Raw genomic sequence first — 20,135 nt, forward strand, 5'->3', positions numbered from 1 at the left:
ATCCCAGGTTGCTCCAAGCCCCATCCAACCTGGCCTTGGACACTTCCAGGGATGAGGCATCCACAGCTTCTCTGGGCAACCTATGCCAGGGCCTCACCACCCTCACAGGGAAGAATTTCTTCCCAATATCCCATCTAACCCTGTCCTCTGTCGGTGGGGAGCCATTCCCCCTTGTTCTATCACTCCATGCCCTTGTCCAAAGTCCCTCTCCAGCTCTCACAACCCCTTTAGGCACTGGAAGGTGCTCTAAGGTCTCCCTGGAGCCTTCTCTTCTGCAGGCTGAACACCCCCAGCTCTCCCACCTTTCCCTCATGGCAGGGGGCTTCCAGCTCTCTGACCATTTCTGTGCCCACACTGTTCTGCATCCAGAGCCCAGGAAAGCTGAGACCAAACTCAGTTGGCTCTCGCTTTTCTCTTGCATCTCATTTCCCCCTCTTTCCCCCCTCTCCTTTTCCCCTCCCCTTCTTTTCCCGTGGCCTGGCTCCCCCGGGAGCCGTGTCCCGGCGGGGGAGGGGGGCCCGCCGGGCAGCCGGGGGGCGGTGGGAGGCGATGCGGCGGTGCCGCCCGGGTTTGCGGGTGGGATTTTCCTCCCGCCTCTGCCCACTAGGCGGCTGCGTGCGGGAGCGCCCGGAGCGAGGAGCGGAGAACGGGGGAGAGCGAGGGGAAAAAAAAAAAAAAAAAACAGGGAGCGAGGTGGAAAAAAAAAAAAAAAAAAAAAAAAAAAAGGAAGCTGCTGAAATTTAAGCAGAGGAGGGAGCGGCAGCGAGGCAGTCCCGGGGTCGCTCCTCGCGGCCGCAGCAGCCAGCGGGGCTGCCGGCGCCAGGCAGGGCGCCAGGCCGAGCCCCCGCACCCCCGGAGCGGGGCCGCCCCACGCGCTTCCCGGCGGCGCCAGGAGGAGCCGGCCCGGCCCGGCCCGGCCCGGTGAGTGTCCCCAGCACCGCGGACAGCTCCGCGCTCCGGCGCCGGGATGCGCGTCCTGAGCTCCGCGCTCCGCGTTCCGGCTCCGCGCCCCGCGCCCCGCGCCCCGCGCCCCGCGATGCTGAGCTCCGCGTTCCGTCTCTGGGCTCCGCGATGCTGAGCTCCGCGTTCCGGCTCTGGGCTCCGCGTTCCGTCTCTGAGCTTCCCGCGCCGTCTCCGAGCTCCGCGTTGTCTCCGAGCTCCGCGGTTCCGCGCCCCGCATCCCGGCTCCGCGCCCCGTGCCGCTCTGCCCCGCTCCCACGCTCATCCCATCCCCGCCGCACCGCGCCCCGTGCTCTTCGCTCTGTGTGTGTGCCCCCTGTCCACCCTCGCTGCCGGGCAGGAGTTGGGCGCGGAGGGAAGAGGCGCTGGGAAGGGACCCGCGGATCCCCCGCCGCGGTGCGGAGTCCGCCCGGCCCGGCCGCGGGCGGCTGAGCGAGGGAGGGGGCGGTGGGTTGGTTATTTTTTGAGGGGGGTGGTGGAGGCTGCCCGCACTTTCTGCAAGTTCCTTTTGTGGCTGTAATGAGGTTGAAGAAATTTGGCTCTTGGCACCTGCGTCATACGGAGACAGTTCGTGGAGGGAGGAGGCTCCTTGCTGCATCCTCGCAGGCAGCGCTGGGGGGGCTCATTCGCACCCTCTCCCCGTCAAGCCCAGGTTCCCTCGCTCCTTTGCACCCCGCTCCCTCCCTTCTCCTGCCCACGACTCCCACTCCCCGCAGGGAACACCAGCATCCCCAACTCCGGGCGCCGGGAACAAGCCTGAGCATCCTTTCCCTCCCTCCCGCACCGGCTGCCGCCTGCCCGTGGATGCTGCTGGCGGACGTGAAGCCCACCCAGGCTCTGCTGAGCCTTATCTCCGGCTTTCTGCTTCAATTCACCAAAGTTTGAACGCGGTTTTTGCCTCCTCTCCTGCCTGCTCAAGCAGCGACGGTGCCCTTCTGTAGGAGAGCTGACCCCTGGAAGGGGCCGTCGGAGAGCTTTGGGCTGAAAGATGCTCCCCGAGCCTGCGCTGAGCTGCGACTTTTAAAGCCGGGGAGCGGAGCGCTCGCTCGGCGAGGTCACCGCTGACGGAGAGAGGTGGCCGAGCATCTGGAGGAAGGGACGGCGAGGGTGTGTCCGAGGAACACATTAATTAGGCGTGCTTCATTAGCGGTTACCTGTTATGGCTTCTGGCAGAATCCAGCTATCCGGAGAGGAGGAGAAGGCTGAGCCCAGCTGGGGGGGAGAGGCGAGGGGTTCGCGAGGGGCTGCGGAGCCCGGGGGGGAAGAAACATCCCTGTATCCTGCACTCCTGGCTGGAAATGGGGAGCGCCTCGCCGCTGTAAGCTCCTGCCTGTGTATCGGCCGGGCAGCTGAGACCAGACATCCCCTCCTGCGATGGCACTAGGGTCTCAAGGAAGGGTCAGATTTGGGGATTGCCTTGTGCTGGCTGCATCCCAGCTTCTCGCACCCCCGTGGGACACGTCTGCCGGCAGGGAAACTGCGGCGCGGGGAACGGGCAGGAGGAGGAGGAGGCTGGACGGGCAGGCAGAGGGGTCAGAGATTTTCCTGCATCTTTCGTGGAGCGTGAGCCCGGCTCTTTATTTGACTCTCGGGTCTGTGCTCACAGTGATGGGGTACCGACCCCCGGGATGGGAGGCTCGGTGGGAGAGAGAGGCCACAGAGCACGGCCAACCCCTCCAGCCCGCCAGGAGGGGCAGGTCCTCCCCTCGGGCACCTGAGCAGCAAGAAGTGGTGACTTCTCAGGAGCTGGGGCTTTTAGTGGGGCCACAGGGTAGAGCTGAGCCCCGGGGTGGTGTGAGTCCATATGGAGATCCATACTGCCTGGACTGGAATGAACAGTGCTGGTTGCTGGGGCTCATTGTGCTGGTGCTGGGAAGGGATTTGACTGTAAATTCTGGCAAACCAAGGTGAAGAGAAGGTCTGGTTTTGGGCTGAGGTTGGGGTTTTCTCTGGGCTCAGCTCCTGGTGAATGAGGTGGCTTTTCAGGCAGGGAAAGGCTGGGCTCCCCATGTCCGTGAGGCTGTTTGTGGGGTACAAGGGTCCCAAGCCAGACCCCTGGAGAACTCTCTGCTCTGCCTTGCACCCCAAACCTGCTCAGAGGGACTCATCACGTGGCTTTGAGCATCAGAAAGGTGAGGCTGCAGGGATGGTTCATCACCGTGGGGCAACAGCACCCATGGGGGGACACGTGGATCTCTTACTATTTCCCAGATTGTGATGCTCCAGGCTCCCCAGTCTCTCTAAACCAGCTCAAGAACTGTGTTCAGAAGCAGAAACAAATCCTGGAGGACCCCTTCTCTGACACAGCTTCAGCTCTGACTGCCAGCAGCTCTCAGAGAGTATCAGGCACCCAAACCTGCGGGGCTGGGGTGGTGCAGGGTGTCTGTGGGGCTCCCAGCCCTCTCCCTGCTCCTGTGCATCTTGTCAGAGCCCGTAGCAAACGCAATAAATGCTGAGAAAAATGCTAATTAGCGAGTACAAGCATGCAGGGTGTAAAGTAGATGTTTAACCATATTATATAAACAAACATAAAGGAGCCATAAATTAGGCGGGGGAAGAAGTCGATTCATCGATGGAACTGCCCGGGCAGAAGAGATAAAGGCAGCGTGAGGCAGCTGAGGGACGGGGACACGACGTGGCTGGCGCCTGTAATCCTCGCTCCTTTTAATTGTGCCTGTAATGAGAAACAAAACGTCAATGTCGTTAGATGCTGCTTCCATCCCTAAGGTGGTCCCAGCCAGGGGAGCAGCATCCTACAGCCAGGGTCAAAATCCCAGCAAGGGTAAAGCCTGGGACTGCTTGGATCCTCCCAGCTCTTGAGTACTGCTTTATAAGCCCAGTTTGCTGGCTGGAGTTACTGGGAGGTGGCTGCTAAATTTGATGGCATTAAGTGCTTAAAGCTCAGGACCTGTTCAACAGCATGGTTAGTTCCTGGTCTTCCCTAATCCACCCTCACTGTGAGAGAAACAAGGAAATCAGAGAGGATAGGGATAGGAAATTAAAAAATAAAATAGAAAACATGGGTCTGTTTTGGCAGGTGCCTATCTCTTGGTCTGGAAGGGATTTTACCCTCAGCACTGTCTCACATCTCACGATGCAGGTCCAGCTTCCTTTACTGAAGTGCCTGAAATGAATCCTGGGATGTCCAGCACCATTTCAGCTGACCTTTAGCTAAAGATTTTTCCCATGGGCTGCCTCTGCTCCCACAGCCCCAAGGGGAGCTGCCTCAGCTGGGTTCCATGGGGGTTGAAAGGGCCTCCCCCTCCCTCCATCTCTCCACTATCTCAGGGGCAAAGGAGGGAGTCAGAGTGTGGGTGAGTGAGCCCCTTCCCACTAGAGCAGCAGCATCCCTGTGCTGATTAACTGATGATAGTATTCCCTGAAATAGCCCCAAAGTTTGCAGTAGTTGGACTGATCCAGCCCAGAGATGGGCAGCTGGAGCTGGCAGCTGGCCCGTTGAGACATCCCATGCCCAGTCACCACTTGGCCTCCGTATCTGCTTAGGGAGTTTTCCAAGTGAATCAATATTCAAAGGAACATCCTTCCTTGCCAAAATCCCAGCACCAAGCCTCCCATCCACAGGCTGCCATGGGGAGCTAGGAGCCCCTCTCCTCCTGCACCTTCCTAATTCCCCCAGCTTGTAGTCTTCATCTTGGAGCTTGATTTTATTTTCCCTTTATAATTACCCATCACAATTTCTCCCTGCAGCTCCTTGATGAGTCCCAGGTAATTGTTTGGTTCTTCTTTTTTTTTTTTTTTCCACCCCCTCTGTTTTCCTTGATGCTTTGCAATGTCAAAGCCTGGTATTTCCATAATTTCCTCCTAGCAAAACATCTGCAGGGCAGGAGCCCTGGCAAGGAGCAGGCAGTGAAGCTGGCAGCTGCCTTGCCTCTCTCCCAGCTTCCACCAGCTGCCTTCAGCTTTTAACAATCCACCACAGCTTATTACATCCTGCTGGCATGGAAGCATCCGAGATGGCAGAGTTTTGGAAAAGATGGGGCAGGTGGAGGTGTCACGGCTGTGGGATGTCACACGTCCCCTCTCCTCCTCCCCAGGGGTCTGGGGTTTGGTACCCCGTGGCTGGTTGCTGCCAGATTTGCTGGTGGGGTATAAATCCCAGGGACACTGAATTCTCTCCCCCCACTCCCTGGGGTGTCAGGGGGCTAGGAAGAGGCCTGGGTCCCCCCAGAACCCCCAGCAAAAGGACAGCAGAGGTGGTATGGGCTCGCTGAAGTCTCTGTCTCCAAGAGGTCTGGTGAACAGAGACCTTCATCTGAACATTTTTCTTTTGGGTTGTTTTTGGGGGCAGTTTGACCCGGGACATTCTAGAACCCGCCCCAGCTACCATCTCCCACCCCTCTCTCATCCCCTCTAGGATCTTTTTCCTAAATAAAGGGGGTTTTGGAAGGCATTTCTGCTCACCACCTCTTTCCCCAGGGTGGGCAGAGCCCCAGCACTTGTCCTCCCCAGCAAGTCACCACACAATGCTAGTAGCCTCCTACCAGCATGTGGTGAAAATGAAGTGCTTGCAGCTTCTCTAAGTGTAGGAATGTCCTTTGGTAATGGCTGTTCTCCAGGAGGGAGGTCTGGTGGAGGTGAGGGGTTGTGTCTCTCCTTCTCCTCCACTCATGAGAAGCGTCACAGGAAGGAGAAATTATTTAGCTCGGTCCTTCATCCCCAGGGCAGTTCCCTCCTCTTCATCTCACTCATTGGGGAAGAAGATCCCACCTAAGATCATGCAAGGCTGCAGGCTGGGGAGAGGGCTGGAGAGGTGCCTGGGGACCAGAGATGCTCCAGTGGGTGCTGGCTCTGCCTCAGAAGTGCAAATATCCTCCCCAGAGGAAGGAAAACAGCCTTGCTCTGCCTGCCTGGTACCATGGGAAATGTGGCAATGTCCCAGGGGAAAGCTGCTCCGTTTGCATTAGCTGGAGCACATGGCTGGCTGGTGTAATTACTCTTCCTTGGCCTGGTTGCCTGGGATTTGAAAATTGATTGCTGAGTCGATACCGATGCGTTTGGGCCACGCTGGGCTGCCAGAGGCAGGAGGCAGGCGCTGGGGGACGGCTGCCCCCACCAACAGCCAGCATGGGAAAGGCTGGGCTTTGGCTTTCCGGCTCATGGCAAGCAGGGAAAGTGACCCTGAGCTCTGCCTGCCCCAAGCCCTGCCAGCATCGCGCTGGAGCCGCGTGGTGGGTGCAGGATGGAGGAGCTGCAGGAGGAGCAAAGCCTGAGTCACACAGCCCCTGGTGGTGTTCACCCGTGGAGCTCAAAGCCCTCCATTGTGCTCCTAGATCATCATCTCCAAAAGGGAAATGTTTCCTGGATAAGCTCCTGAGTAGTTTCTCTGATGGCTTCCTTCCTTTTGGCTGAAATCATGTTAGTCAGCAGAAATCGCTGAAAATGAGGATTCCTAAAGTGCATTGTTTGGTTTCCGTGTTTTTTGGGGTGGATGAGTCCTCTAATCCCCACGAGGTTTCGCAGCCTTGCCTGGCTGAGCACCAGCGAAGGGAATAACTCCTGTTGATGGAGCACATCCATGTCCCTGCTAAATAACATGGGGACAAGCAGGGAGCTCCACCCGAGGCGATTTCGGCCGCTCCCACTGCAGACGGCTCAGCTTCCCCATGGAGAGAGTGCAGCTGGTAATTAAAACACAGATTGATTTGCTTCGATCTGGGCCTTATCCCTTGGGGAAACGAGGGGCTCCCCAAGGGGACACGCTGGCACTAACGGGACATGATGTTTGTTGTGGGGGATCAGTGCCCTGCCTGGTCCTGCCTGGCTCTGCCTGTCCCTGCCCGTGGCCAGGGCCCCTCATGTCATGCCTATGTTGCTTCTTCTTGCACAGAGACTTAAAAGAAAATCCCTCTGCAAAGCATCAGCATTAAAGTTGTCTTTAATTACACAGTTAATTTATTATGTAGCAGTGGTAACAATGTAAACCAGGCAAACGGCTGGGAGATAGCACGCCGAGAATTGCCTCATTTGGTAAATAATTTCAACCTAAGTAATTATTTCCTGCAAGGGGGACGATGCGGGGAGCACCCTGGGGACTCTTCTGGCCGCGGGAGGGATGAACTTGTCGTGTAATTCCTCATTAATTACTCCACGCTGTCACTTCCTCTTCCCCACACCTGCCTGACGTGCACCCTGGGATGAGCGATGGGCTTCCAGGGGGTGCCCATGGATGCTGCTGGATCCAGCCTGGCAGCATTCCTGGGCAGCGGGTTGGTTGGTTTTCCTTCGGGTCGTTTCGGGGTTTTTAATCTCCCCGATTTTAACCCACCTGCTTGTCACGTTACTAAGGCAGCATCCCCTTTCGCTGGCCTTGCCTCATGAGCCCTAATTGCAGGGGGACACCGATGAACGTGCAGGACTCTCCCCTGCCGGGTGAGTGGCGCTGGGCAATGGCTGAGCTGGAAGCGGGCGGTGCTCCAGCATCCCTGGAACCCGGCGCTCACGGCACTGCCGCCTGCATCCCAAGGTCCTCCAGCTGCCCAGTTTTCAGTAGAAAACATGGTTTAGACAGAGCTGCTTCATTTCTGCTTTCCCCCCTTGCCCTCCTCTCCAGCTCATCCTGCCTCCCCTCCTCCCCCGGCTCCGTCCCTGTCTCCCCCATCCCTCTTCGGCTTCGCCCACACGCTCTTCCCCACTCCGACCTTTTGTTTCCCCCTGGGGCTTCATTTAAAGGCGCTATTGATGCCCTCAGGCGCTAATATGAAGAGAGTCTCTCTCCGGCTGCCCGCCGCAGATGGGGACCTCGGTTCAATCCACGTCCTGTTCTCCACCGGGGAATAACAATGAACTCGGGCGCCACAGAGAGACGGAGAAAGAGCCGCTCTGTGCTCCGGGAGACAGCCCTGTCCCCAGGGCCAAAATAACTCCACTTGTTTTATTTATCAACTCCGGGGGGACGGGGAGTGAGTGGCATACAGATGTTGGCACAGCTGGCTCTGCCAGCCTGACGTGCCTGGGACCAGTCCCACAGCGGGGTCCTGTGTGGAGTGGGGGGATGCGCTGAGTGTTGAGGTCACAGCATCTCATCCAGAGCTGGAAAAAACCCTGGAAGGTGTTTTAAAACAAAACCAGGATTTGGGCTGTGGGCATCCCTACAGCTGAGCCTCAAGGAACCTCCAGCTGCCAGTATCCAACATGCCATGAATTTCTACCCTCCCCTGGGCTGGTACCCCTGTGAAGCTCACATGGATCCTGGGACAACTTAGCATTTACTCAGCAGCTCCAGAGCTTGCAACAGGGAAGGAAAGTCCTCCCTCATCGTTTGTGCACACGCACAAAATGAAATGAAGGGTGATATCAGCTGAGCTCATTTTTCCCCATCCCCTGCTCCCTCCCCTGCTCCCTTCCAGCATACACTCAGGCTCCCTCCCTCCTGCTCCTCACTCCCTGCGCTCCCACGAGTGAATTGGATTAGTCACCTTCTTAATTAACTGTGCCGGTGTGAGCTCTATTAGGTATTAAATGTTTGTCACAATCCAATTTAAAAAATCCATCCCAGCAGGGCAGGGTTTGGGAGGCACTGGAGGGGTTGCAGCTCTCACACCGGAGGCTGGCAGGCATGAAGCCAAGCAGGACTGGGGGGGGGCTGGTGGGGTGTAACCTTCCCACCTCCCCTCCATGCAATTCCTGCAACTCCTGGATACCCCAGAGGCTTGTTTTGCCTTTGGGAAAGGTCATCCTCGCTCTCTCAGCAAGGAAGGGGTAAACACAAAGCTGACACCCCAAGGAGAGGCAGGGGTGTGCCCATGTCAGCCCCAAGCACCCCCTGAGCCAATGTGAGTTGAAAATCAGGATGGAGCTGGGTGAAAATCCATGATGGAGCTGTGGTATTCAGGCTCTGGCCAGCAACAGGATGCTTGTAAGCACCAGTAAGGCTGAGTTGGGTGAAGCCAGCCTTTTTGGGGGGGGTTAAGGGCTGCGTTGTTGATGTGCAGGCTGGGTGCTGTCGGGAGGGAGATACCATCAGCATCCTCAGCAGCGAAGGCAGCGCTGGTTTTGAATGAATGCCCACAGCACTGAGGATGAATGAGGTTTAGCTTCTGCTTTAAAACCAACCCAGCCCCTGAGGATGGGCCTGCAGCATCTTCCTGCAGACCTCCCATGGCCCCGCTCTGGGCCAGTGCCCCACCAGAGATGCCCCAGGCTCCCCACCCCACTGGATGCCTTCATCACCCCTCAGCTCTTTTATCTCTTCCTCTGTCTTCCAGACTGTTTCTGATCCGTAACAAACTTTCACCTCTCGTCTTAGTTCCCTTAACAGCCTCTGCAGAATGAGTTTATTAAAGCCTGGTGGAAACTCTGAATTCATTACGGCTCCTTATGCTCGGTCACACAGCGCTCTGCTGGCTCCCTTGGGTCAGGGCTCTGGTAGTTTATAAGGGCCCTATGGAGCACTTGGGCTTGTTTCTTCCTAGCCCAGATTATTATTTATCATTTTTATGTCTTTGTTAATTATGTACCATTAATTATTTATTATTATAATTGAATTTGTTTTCTCCCCACACCAAATGGCAAGGCTCACCGGGCAGTGATGCTTCCCAGCATCACTCCGTCTGTGTTTTGCCATAGAGGAGGTGAACCACTGACTGGATGGGTGGGCAGAGCATCATTTTGCACAGTAAATTGCATATATTTCAGCATTTTTAGTCCAAAAAAAGCTTCTTGAGTGAACCCTGTAGGTGCCTGGGAGGTCTCGGTGTGTATCCACCTACCCTGATGCGTTCCAGGAGGGGATACCACGGTGGGGGAGCATCGTATTTGTGGCAGTGGCAAAAAAGCTTAATCTCTTCAAATTTCTCTGTGGCTTTACAGTGATATAAAGTCAGTCACTGCAGCGACACAGGAGCTTCCCCATGGCAGGTGCTTTAGTGGCCTGTGGGACTCCAGCCATCACACAGCACCACCTCACCTGCTGGCCCCACCCACGGGGCTCTGGCAGCCTCCAAGCACCCTGGACTTCCAGCCTGAAATGGGAATTCTTGGACAGGCCCAGGGAGCAGAAGCAGGATGCAATGGATCCCAATTGCAAGTGCACTGGGGCACTTGCCTGGGGAAGCAGCTGGAGGGGGACTGTCACCCATGGATGCAGCATGGAAAAGGACAGGTGGATTTATAGGTGCCTTATGCCGTGTGTCTGCTTCAGGTGTCACATCTTACATCCAGGAGGGGTTTCATGCTGTCTCCGCCCTGAGAGAGTCCCCAGAAAACATTCTCCTCACCAGGATGGAGGGCTGTGGTAGGGAATAAGAGGGATTTTGGAGGTGCTATCGATTTTTAGAGCAAAGAATCCACTGCTCTGTAGGATTTTTTCTTTCCAGCAATCAATGGAAATGTGTTTATCAGGAAACTGTGTTTGACCCGGACAAGCGTTTTACTGATGTAAACAAAGCTGGGGAGAGGGACAGGGGAGGGGGGCCAGGGGGAGAACAGATAAGGAGGGCTGGGAGAGGAGAGACAGACATGGAAAGAACCAGGAGCAGATGAAAGGGGGTGAGATAAGGAGGGGTCCCGCCCTCCCTGTTGAAGAAAGCAGGAATAGGGGCACGCACCCACCCTGAGCTTTGCAGAGCCCCCCGTTAGTGGTGCACAGGGGCTACCAGGCACTGGTGGGCAGGGGGACATCACTGCCTGCCCCAGTGTCACGTCTCCAGCCCATCCAGGCAACTCCTCAGGGAGCAGAAAGTTGGTTTCCTTAAATCAGCAGGAGTGCAGGCAGGGGAAGGAGCGAGGAGGGCAGGTTTCCATGGAAATGGGAGCTGGCAGGAGAGGTGGCAAAGGCAGAACAGGCAGCGTGAGCCCTGGCAGGGGTGATGCTCTGCCCTGCCCCTCATTCCCGAGGGAGGGCTTCTCCCTGCAGTTTTAGGGTATTAACTGGAGCAGAAATTACTCTCTCCATGATGGAGACGTGCTTATCCCTGATGCTTTGATAACAGATCTTTTCTTCTTCCTCCGTAGCATCATTTATGCTATAAGATCCTCAGGAATGACAAGAAGCAAATGCCCAGCCTCAGACTGTTGGGTTGGGAATGAGAGTAGGCAGCAGGTTTGGAAAAAAAGAGCAGTCTCAAATGTCAGGGGAATTGGTGTGATGAGGATGTGGTTAGCAGAGGGCGGCCAGGCCAGCAGGTTAATGTGCCTACCCTTTGCAGAATGAACCAGGGGACATTTAATGACTCTAAATAGCGAGGGCTTGGGTTTTACATCTGGTCTTAAAACTGCCTGTTAAATCCCAGGTGATCTCTCACTTATCTGTATCTCAGCCTCAGTCCATGTTTCAGCTCCCAGGTGCTGTCTTTCAGTCCTGCCCTTGCACAGTCCTGTCCTTGGACAGTCCTGTCCTTTGTATCACAGCTTATCTAGAGGAGAAATCCTCATATGGGACCCCACAAGGGCAGAGCAAGATCCAGCTGGGAAAAACTGATTTCTAACATCGCCCAGGCCTTGTGCACGTGGGTCCTGTGCAAGCAGCAGGATGAGGATTGTGATGAGCATCACCTGGAAGCTGGGAGAGGACCTCTTCTCCTCTGCCCCAGGCTGGGTAAAGCAGAGCAGAGATGGAGCTGGTTGTGCCACAGAGAAGAATAAGGCATTATCCCGGGTTTCCATGGGAGGATGGAGGGGGGCACGTGTGCGCCGTCGCTGCATCCCGCACGTCTGTGTGGTGCCACTGGCAGGATCACTCATACCCAGGGCCTGTGCAGCCTGGGTTCAGGGGGAATTGAGGAGACAGTTCAGCAGCCCATGGATGAGGATCCTTGCATTTGCAAACCCTGGCCCAGCACCAGGGACATGCTCTTCTCCCTCATTCACTGGGATTTGAGGCAGAGTGGTGACGCCACCACCATGTGCAGTCAGGGACCATGTTGCAGAGCAGAGGAGAACCTGCCCTCCTTCCCCAGGGCTGGTCCTCACCCCACAGCGCTGATTTGAAGCCACCCAGTCTTGTGTGAACCTCCAAGAGTCACCATCCCAGGGAAGGATCCCACCCACACCACCAGTGGGGTAGAAGGGACCCCCTGAACCACGCACAGACGGTGCTGGCACACACCCCTCTCCTGTGCTGTGGCAAACAGCCCATGGCAGCCTGGCCCTGATGGCCTTTGAACAAGCCACTGCTTGACATGAGGCTGCTGAGCACAGTGGGTTGGCACCAGAGGGGTTTATTTCCAAGCCTCCAGGAGTTTGGGTTCCACTGTGCCCAGTGCAGACAGACTTCTCCTTGAATTCAGGCATGTAGCCCACTCTATCCAAGCCAGTGGGGCAGTCCTCTCTCGGCTGGGACAAGGAGGGAGGGACCCTAAATTGGCTCCTGGAGGCAGAGAGAGCTTGGGCAGGCACCACATCCCTCTACTTGTGTCTGGGCTGCTCCTGCTGCTGCCAGGGAAGATGTGTGCATGGGACCTGCGGAGATGGCACGGAGGAGCTGATGAGATTCGCTCCAGCATGGGCTCCCTTCCTCCTAAAATAAGTGTATTTGGGGAATGCCTTGCTGCAGAAACCAGTGGGATTCATCATTACCTGCTCAGTACCAATGCTGAGGTCATATTAAACAGGACACCAAGGGAATTAGAACAGATCTAAATCTCCAGGGTACCAACTGGTCCACTAGCCAATGCCAAGCTGGAGATGCTTCCTTCAGACTTCTTTTCCATTTTGAGTACTTTTTGCACATGAACCTCCACACCTGTCTGCCCAAAATGGGGAAAAATCTCAGATTTCTTTCCAGGGAAAGGGTGTGAACACCCCAGCTTGTCTGTGTGCCCGGCCCCAGCAGCATCCCGCCCACAGCCATAAACCACCCTCCCAGAGGGAATCTGCCTTCCTGACCCCAGGCAATTAGTATTTGCCTCTCACCCCGATGCGCTGGGGTCTTTTATCCCCTCTAAGCTTTTATCCTCTCTTGTTATCCCCTTTGGTGTCTAATCCTCCCTCAAATCCCACTAAGCCGCTGACGTGGCTGTGCCCAGACTCTGTCAGCCATCCAGGGATAAGTCCTGCATCCGAGGGTGGGATGTCTGGGATGCTGTGGACTCTTAACAGAGCAGGCTCAGGATGGAACACCAGCCATCGTTATTAAGCTAAAAATCAAATTGGGGTGAAAAAACCAGCCTTTTGGGGGTATTTCCTCCCAAATCCTGAAGACAGCTACAGCAACTCATTCCTCATCACTTGACCTTGATCAAAGCCCTCACTCCAAATGAGATCAGAGGCATCAGTTCAGTTCAGTGCTGGCTTGGGCTCCATTCTGAGCTGGGGGGCTCCCTAGGGCTCGGTGGGTGATGGGACAAAAAGACCCCCAAGGGGTCTTCTGGCCTTACTGCACCTCTTTGCAGAGGGCAAAGCTCTGGGCCCTTTGCTCTCCCCGGGAGCTGTGGCTGCCCCAGCCCTGGGCTCAGCCTGGCAGAGGCACTGCAAACTGCTTGTGGGTACCACCCTTCTCCTCCTTTCCTTTTTTCCTCCTGGTCACTCAGAAATAAATGTTTTAATGCAAAGAAGGGGGGAAACAACCCAAAAATCTTCCATTTATGATGTATTTATGGTGTATTTGATATCAAAAATGCCCCATGGTGTCCCACGCCCACGACTGCAAGTGCCACCCTGCTGCATCACCGGCCAGCAGCGTTCACCCCTCCTTACTTGGCAATTACCCACTAATTACTGTATTCGCATTCCCCAGCCTTCCTCCCTGCAGCCCGAAGCCTCAGCCCTGTTAGGGGCAAATCGCGATTATGCCTAATGATGGTGATGCAGCTGAATGCCAAAATCCCCATTTCCCTGTAATTTGCACCGCGGCAGAGCTAAAGCCACCCTGACTTTGTGACTGTAGGGCTTGTTACTCGCTAATTATCCTCTGGACTCACCGGGATGACAGGAGAGAGGGGAGACGTCCTCCGGGATGGCCACGGGGGACACAGAGCTGTGCTGGCCCCAAGGCAGCTCAGTGGGATTTTCCCATCCCGGGTGGAGTGTGCAGGCAGGGGACAGGCAGCATTTGCCACCAGGAGCACCCCAGTGTGGCTGAGACCTTCCAGACTCATTTCACCCCACGAGGGCGCCCTGATTGTGTGGGTGCATCTCGGAGCCCCCCCCCCCCCCCAGCCAGGAAGGAGAAATTCCAAAGTGAAGAATTTAATTTAAGCTCTACTTAAGGAATTCCTTATTCAGTTTATTCCTCATCCTGCTTAGGGAAGCTGAAGCACAGGCACTGAGCCAGGGGCTTTGGCTGCAGGGATGTGCCACTGTCACCATTCCAGGGCAAGGCAGGAATGGGATGCATCCCACCTTCCCTGTCCAGGAGTGGGAGCCTGCCCGCAGGCTGCTCCCTCGTCCCCATCCTGCGAGGAACCAGGTGCCCAGCAGTCATTCCTCCATGATGCAGGATTTGGAGAAACATCCCTCAGGGACCTTGCCGGAGCTGGGCAGGCAGTGACACTCCTGAGCTGTTCACAAGGGCCATTGCATCCCTTTGCTGAGTGGGAATTTCTTGGATTGCTTGGAATTCCCAGGCATTGCGTGGTCCTGCTATACCCCGCTGGTGAGAAGCAGGATTACTGCCAGGCAAGGGGTTGGCAGGGATGCTGAAATTCGTGGGGTTTTGGGAAGGAGGGGGCTTGTGTGGGAGGATGCTTCCTGAGCCTTTTCAGGAGCAAAAAATAAAAGACAGCTCCCAGGATAGAAAATAAATGGAAAAGCTCATTTAAAGTGCCTCCTGGGGTATGGGATGCTGGGCAAGAGACCCCTCCATAGGAGATGGATCTATCTGGAGCATGGATGGATGGAGGGAGGTGGGAACAAACAGAGGGAAGGGGGAAATCCCCAGCAATTACTGTCTCAAGGAGAAATCAGCAGAGGTGTACACCCAATCCAGCTGTTGGACCCCTCAAAAAGGTGCCTGCAGGGGGATCTGGATGCTTGTCTTTCCCAAAACTCTTCCAGGGCTGCAAATGCTTCAGCCCACCAGGGATGCACCATGGGCCCTCCACCTTTTCATGCCACTTTAATGGCTCAGATAGAAGAGCCAGAGGATTTTTATACTAAAAAAAGCTTTTGTTTTAGAGCTGGAGGTGTGCCATTCTCAGCACGGGGACTCAGCTGGGAGCACGGGGTTGGGATTGGGGCAGCGGGGAGAAAACGAACCCCTGAAATTTCCCTTGCTTGACCCCGGCAGTGGGAGAGGTTTGGGTTTGCTCAGCACAGGTGCAGGTTTTTGGCTGAGTTGGCAGCACGTGGCTGGCAGAGGGCCAGTCCCCGAGGCAGCAGCTTGGGGTTTCAGCCTCTCCCTGGGGTGAGCGCAGCAGCGTCAGCGCTAAAAAAAAGTGTGACGCGACGGAGGCGTGAATCAGCAAGAGGAAAATTCCCACCACCTGGGGAGGGAGAGGAGGCGGAAAAATTACAGGCTGGACTTCATGAGGCAACTTTATGGGATGCAGTGATAGGGTGGGAGGGCAAGGAAAGGCGTGGAGCGGGGGTGCCAGAGCAGCCAGCGGGGTGCAGCAACGGGGCAATGCATTGAGCTGATGATCGTTAGCTGATGATCCTCCAGGTTTGAATTTGAGCTGCCAGGAAGCTTGGGAAAGCTGCCCTGGGTACCAACCTCAGAGCATCACCAAAATGAGCTTTGTCCCCAGAGCCACTGTCCTCTGCAGGGTGCTCAGACCTCCAGCATCCACAGGTGAAGGGATGCAGGAGGTTGGGTACCCCACACATGTTTGTCCACTGCAGGTTTCTTCATGCTCATGCACAGGGCAAAGCCTAGCCCTCAAAATGGGGCAAAAAATGTGTCAGGGAAGGGACAGCATCCTCGGTGGGGGGATGCTGAGTTCCTGCACCTCATGCTCATGTGCCAAAATGTCTTCTGCCACCACGACTTGGGGTGTGGAGGAGCCAGAGCTGAGGATGGCTTAGGAGAGAGGGCACAGAGATGGGGCAGCATTAGCTCATGGGTAATGAGTGATGGAGGCCATAAACGAGATCGATGTGTGGATTAAAGAGACAGAGGAAAGAGAGGCAAAGGTTAAGCATATAAATAGGTAAGGCTCTAATCAGGAGCAAAAGGTAGAGGCCGGGCACGAGAGACAGAGAATAAAGCAAGGACTGAGTGGCTGGAGGGCTGGACAAACGTGCAAGGGATGGGGGAACCGAGACAAAAGCCAGGTGGATTAATAAGAAGCAGAATGAGAGCAGTAGTGGGGAGCTGAGGGCCAGGGAGAGCTGGGGGTGGGAGGTGGAGGGATGACAATGTGGGACCTGCTGTGCCAGGGCACTCAGCATCTCCAGAGGGGAGAGAAATACAATCAGACCCCAGCATCTCCCAAATGCAACTCATCTCAATTCCCCTGCCAAGCACCAAGTTGCTTTATACAGCCTCTTATTTTCCCAGCTATCTGCTCAGACATTAATTTTATGGCCCGAGTCGAAAGAGCTCTTTGAAACAAAGCGAGTGGCACCTCGGTGCTAATTCCTGGCTGCAGCCCCACGCTGCCTTCCCTGGCCCTTAATGAGCCCCTGGCAGGGCTGTGCTACTAATTGCATGGCCTTGCACCCCAAAAGGGTGCTCCAGAATATATATGCATGCATGAACAGCATGCACACTGCTCCTGTTAACACTGAGAGTGGGGGATTTCTGCAGGTTTGAAGGTGCCAGCACTGTGGGGAAGATGCTGGGATGTCCTGGTGTTGGAAAGCTGTGGATAAGGGAGATTTTGTGCTTTTTGCTCTGCCCCTCTCCAGAGGCATTTCTGACATCTCACGGAGGAGCATGCCCTCGCTGTGCCCAGCTTTGCTCTTGGCTACCTCCCCTCTCTGTCACTAGCAAGGGGATTAAATGCTCTCTTTACAGCATGGCTGGGGTGGACAAAAAGCCCACCCTGGTGCTGCTTTGTCCTCCCCAACAGCCACTGGGTTCCCATGCATCCCATGGGGTTAGATACTGTGGAGATGGGGCACAATCACCTCGTTCCAGGGACACCCACATACCAAGGAACCCAGCAGCAGTCGTGCCCCCTCATTATTGGAGACAAGTTTTTACAACTGCTTGGACAGAGACTGGTTTTTACAGCAGTTTTTACAACTTCTAGAACCACTGAGTTGCAGTTCTGGTGTCTCAAAATAGGCTGTCGTTAAAGTGTCAGGATGGCAGGTCTCTTTGGTTGTCAATTATTCTTCTTTATTATGTCACAGACACTCAGTGAAGGCCAAAAAGTAAAATAATCTGGATGATATATTCCTCTTAGGAATTAGAGTTAGTCATTAGACTGTCCTTCATAACATGTGGGTTTGTGTCCAAGAAGTGTTGGGGATGTGGATCTTGCCAGGAGGCCTGTCCTGAGATCCAAAACTCTCTGGCTCTTGTAGGGGACCATGGGGACACTGCAGCAGTGTCTCCAGCACAACTTCAGGGTGCAGGGGATGCACCCCCTCACATCCAAAGTTTTGGGATCTTTCTCCTTATTTGTTCCAGCTTAGGATGACTCTTGTTCAGTGCCAAGTTGGAGAGGACCTTGGAGCACCTGCTGGATGCTGATGGGACCCAACAATTGCTATGCAGGTTTTGAGAAAGTTATTGAGAAAATGGGAATGACTAAAAAATAAGTCAAAGAAGGAATATCTGAGGCCTTTCCATTACTTGGGGGCTTTCCCTGGGAGATTGCTCCATTTGGAAAGGAGGGTGCTGGTGCAGAGTACCAAGCACAGGATTTGCCCACTATCTCCCTCTCCTCAGTGCTCACCAGTGATGCTGCTGGGAATATTTTCTCTGGAAACACACTGGGGTGGGAATTTGCTCCGTGAAAGAGCATCTCCTGTTGGCTTTCAGTGCTGCAACATGTTCCTGTTGGAATGGATTTATCCAGCCAACACATGAGATTTGTGACTTTGCACTTTCCTTTGGATATATTGACCCCAAGGGTCTGCTGGGATTTCTAAAAATAAAACAAAAATAAGTGAGAGATGTTAAAAAGTCACTTTAGCTGAGTCCAAAAAAAGGGGTCTGTTCAAGCGGCAAGGGACTGGATGGCTTGGATTGTTTTAATCAATCCTTATCAGCATCCCCCTTATGCCTTATGACCCTTACACCTGGTCCTGGTGCCTCTTCGTGGGGTGACCACGGCCAAGCAGTCCATTCCTCCCCACTCCACCCCACCCCATCCAATTCCATCCCACCCTATCCCAGGTCCCCATCACCTGCTTCATCCTCAGGCTGGGGTGACTTCAGTGCTGCGTTTGCTCTGGAGCATTTAGGGTTTAATGCCACTTTTATTTTGCCCCCGAATTGGAAAGGAGAAGGGACGTCTGGGGAATTGTTTTCCGTTCGGTTTAATTCATTTTTAATCGGCTGATGGTAATGATTTGATGCAGACAATCTTCCCCAACTGAGGTTAATCAGGACGGAGTGAGCCTCTCACTTGGCGTTATTTAGAGAGGCATTTTATAGAAATACTGTTAGAGAGGTTATTTAACCATATATTTGTTTTCATTGTGTACACAGCTTTTTCATGGGCTTCCCAGCATTTAATGCTGAGAGATTTTATTTATTTTTGTCATTTGGAGGAAATTCAGGCCTGCCAAAGTGCCCGGGATGGATAGCCCAGGAGGCTGCAGTAATCTGTTCAGACCATCTGGGCTCCAGCTCCCAGAGCAGCCCTGGGGGGGATGGAAAGCTTTAACAAGCCCCAGCCACATGAGCCTGGGAAAGCTGGGATTTTTTGGGAGGTGGAGACATACCTCGATGGGGATGTGCTGGCTCCTGTTTGCCCTTGCAATGCAACACTGCTCCCAATTCAGCATCTCCCAGAGGTGAGCAAGGTTAAGTCCCTGGGGCGGTTGCTGAGGTTTGCTGTGGTGGTTTAGGGGCAAAATTAGACCAGGAGATGGTGCCAGCCCCACAAAACTTGAAATTTAAACCATGAAACAACTCAATGATCCAGCAGCCAAGCTCCAGAGCAAAGCTTTCCAGCTGGTGAAGACCGGCGAGCATCCATCCCACCTCAAAAAAACATCCTCCCCGGGGCAGCAGGGAGCAAACCCAACCCCTCCAGAGCAGCTGAGCAAATATTAATTTACTCCTACAGGTAGGGCTTTACACGGGTAATCCTGGGCCAGGCACGCATGGAAAAACACTTGTCAGCAAAGCCCCTGGGGCTGATGCTTTGCAAGGAAAGATCAGCAGCTCTTGACCCGTTGGAGATGCTCGGGGACCGGCGAGTCCCCAGCGCGGGCGGCGCCTGCATGGGGCCGTGCTGGCTTTTGGGTTTGTCTCGTTGCAAGGAGTAAAAGCATCTGTCTGGAGACAGTAAATTATCCCCTCGGCTGGTGTATCACTAATGTAATTGAGCTGCAGTTAAAGACTCCCCAAGGCACTCCCCTTCTCAGCCCGGCAGTTTGCAGCGTGCTCGCTCCTAAGCACGGCCCAGCACCTCCCTCCTGGAGAACCGCCCCCCCCCCCCAGCTCCCTTTTGCAACTGGTTTGCAACGAGGGGGTGATAAAAACCATTCTGCCCGGTCCGGGTCCCAGCCAGGAGGTGATGGATTATTTGCAGTCCAAGGTTGGCCGTGCAGGGTGGAAATCACCCCCTGTTAGGGAGCGTTGTCTGCCAAACAGCGGGATCAGCCCCTTATAAGGGGCTCTGTGGAAAACGGTGCTGCCCCGCTTCAACCCCGGGATTATTTACTGACCTGGCCAAAAATTTCCATCTCCTTGAAGCTCATAAGAACCTCTGTGCTCCACTGCCACTCGTAACTGTGTTTTACAACGAGGAAACCTGTGTTTTCTTTTAATTTATTAAACCTCCCGGCTGTGCAGTGAGCAGCCTGGGCAGCACAAACCCACTGAGGGGGCTGTTTTAATCCCAAAGGTGTTTTCCACCACGCTGCCTGTTTCCTGCCAGCTCCTTGCTTTTATTTACTTTAAACCCCAGAGTACAGGTGGCAGGTCGTGGCAGGCAAGCAGCTCTCCCTCTGCTCTCAGGCAACCCCAGGCTATTCTTTTTAAGATGAATTAAACTTGTGGCTACAGATTAAACCCAAAAGCACCGGTTTCCATCCTGGTGCTGCTTCTCAATTCTTCAGTCAAATCCTTCTCCTTGACCCCAAAAGGGCTTAAGTTTCCTGCCACCCTGTCTTACATTCAGCCTTCCCCAGGCCCTCTCCGAGGTGTGGAG

At 54.8% G+C, this 20,135-nt stretch overlaps 1 protein-coding gene across 1 annotated transcript in view; it reads left to right on the forward strand.

Annotated features, from left to right (window-relative positions):
• The first annotated feature begins 776 nt into the window (after positions 1 to 776).
• The window catches only part of TNR (tenascin R), a 69,936-nt gene continuing 50,577 nt past the window's right edge, over positions 777 to 20,135 (forward strand). The window contains exon 1 of the mRNA XM_051793517.1: positions 777 to 921. The gene's annotated coding sequence lies outside the window, so the exon portion shown is untranslated. The remainder of the gene's footprint in view (positions 922 to 20,135) is intronic.

Source organism: Manacus candei, unplaced genomic scaffold (genome assembly GCF_025592945.1).
Source record: "Manacus candei isolate 608988 ecotype Guabito, Panama unplaced genomic scaffold, ASM2559294v1 h1tg000005l, whole genome shotgun sequence".
In the NCBI taxonomy this organism is placed as follows: Eukaryota; Metazoa; Chordata; class Aves; order Passeriformes; family Pipridae; genus Manacus; species Manacus candei.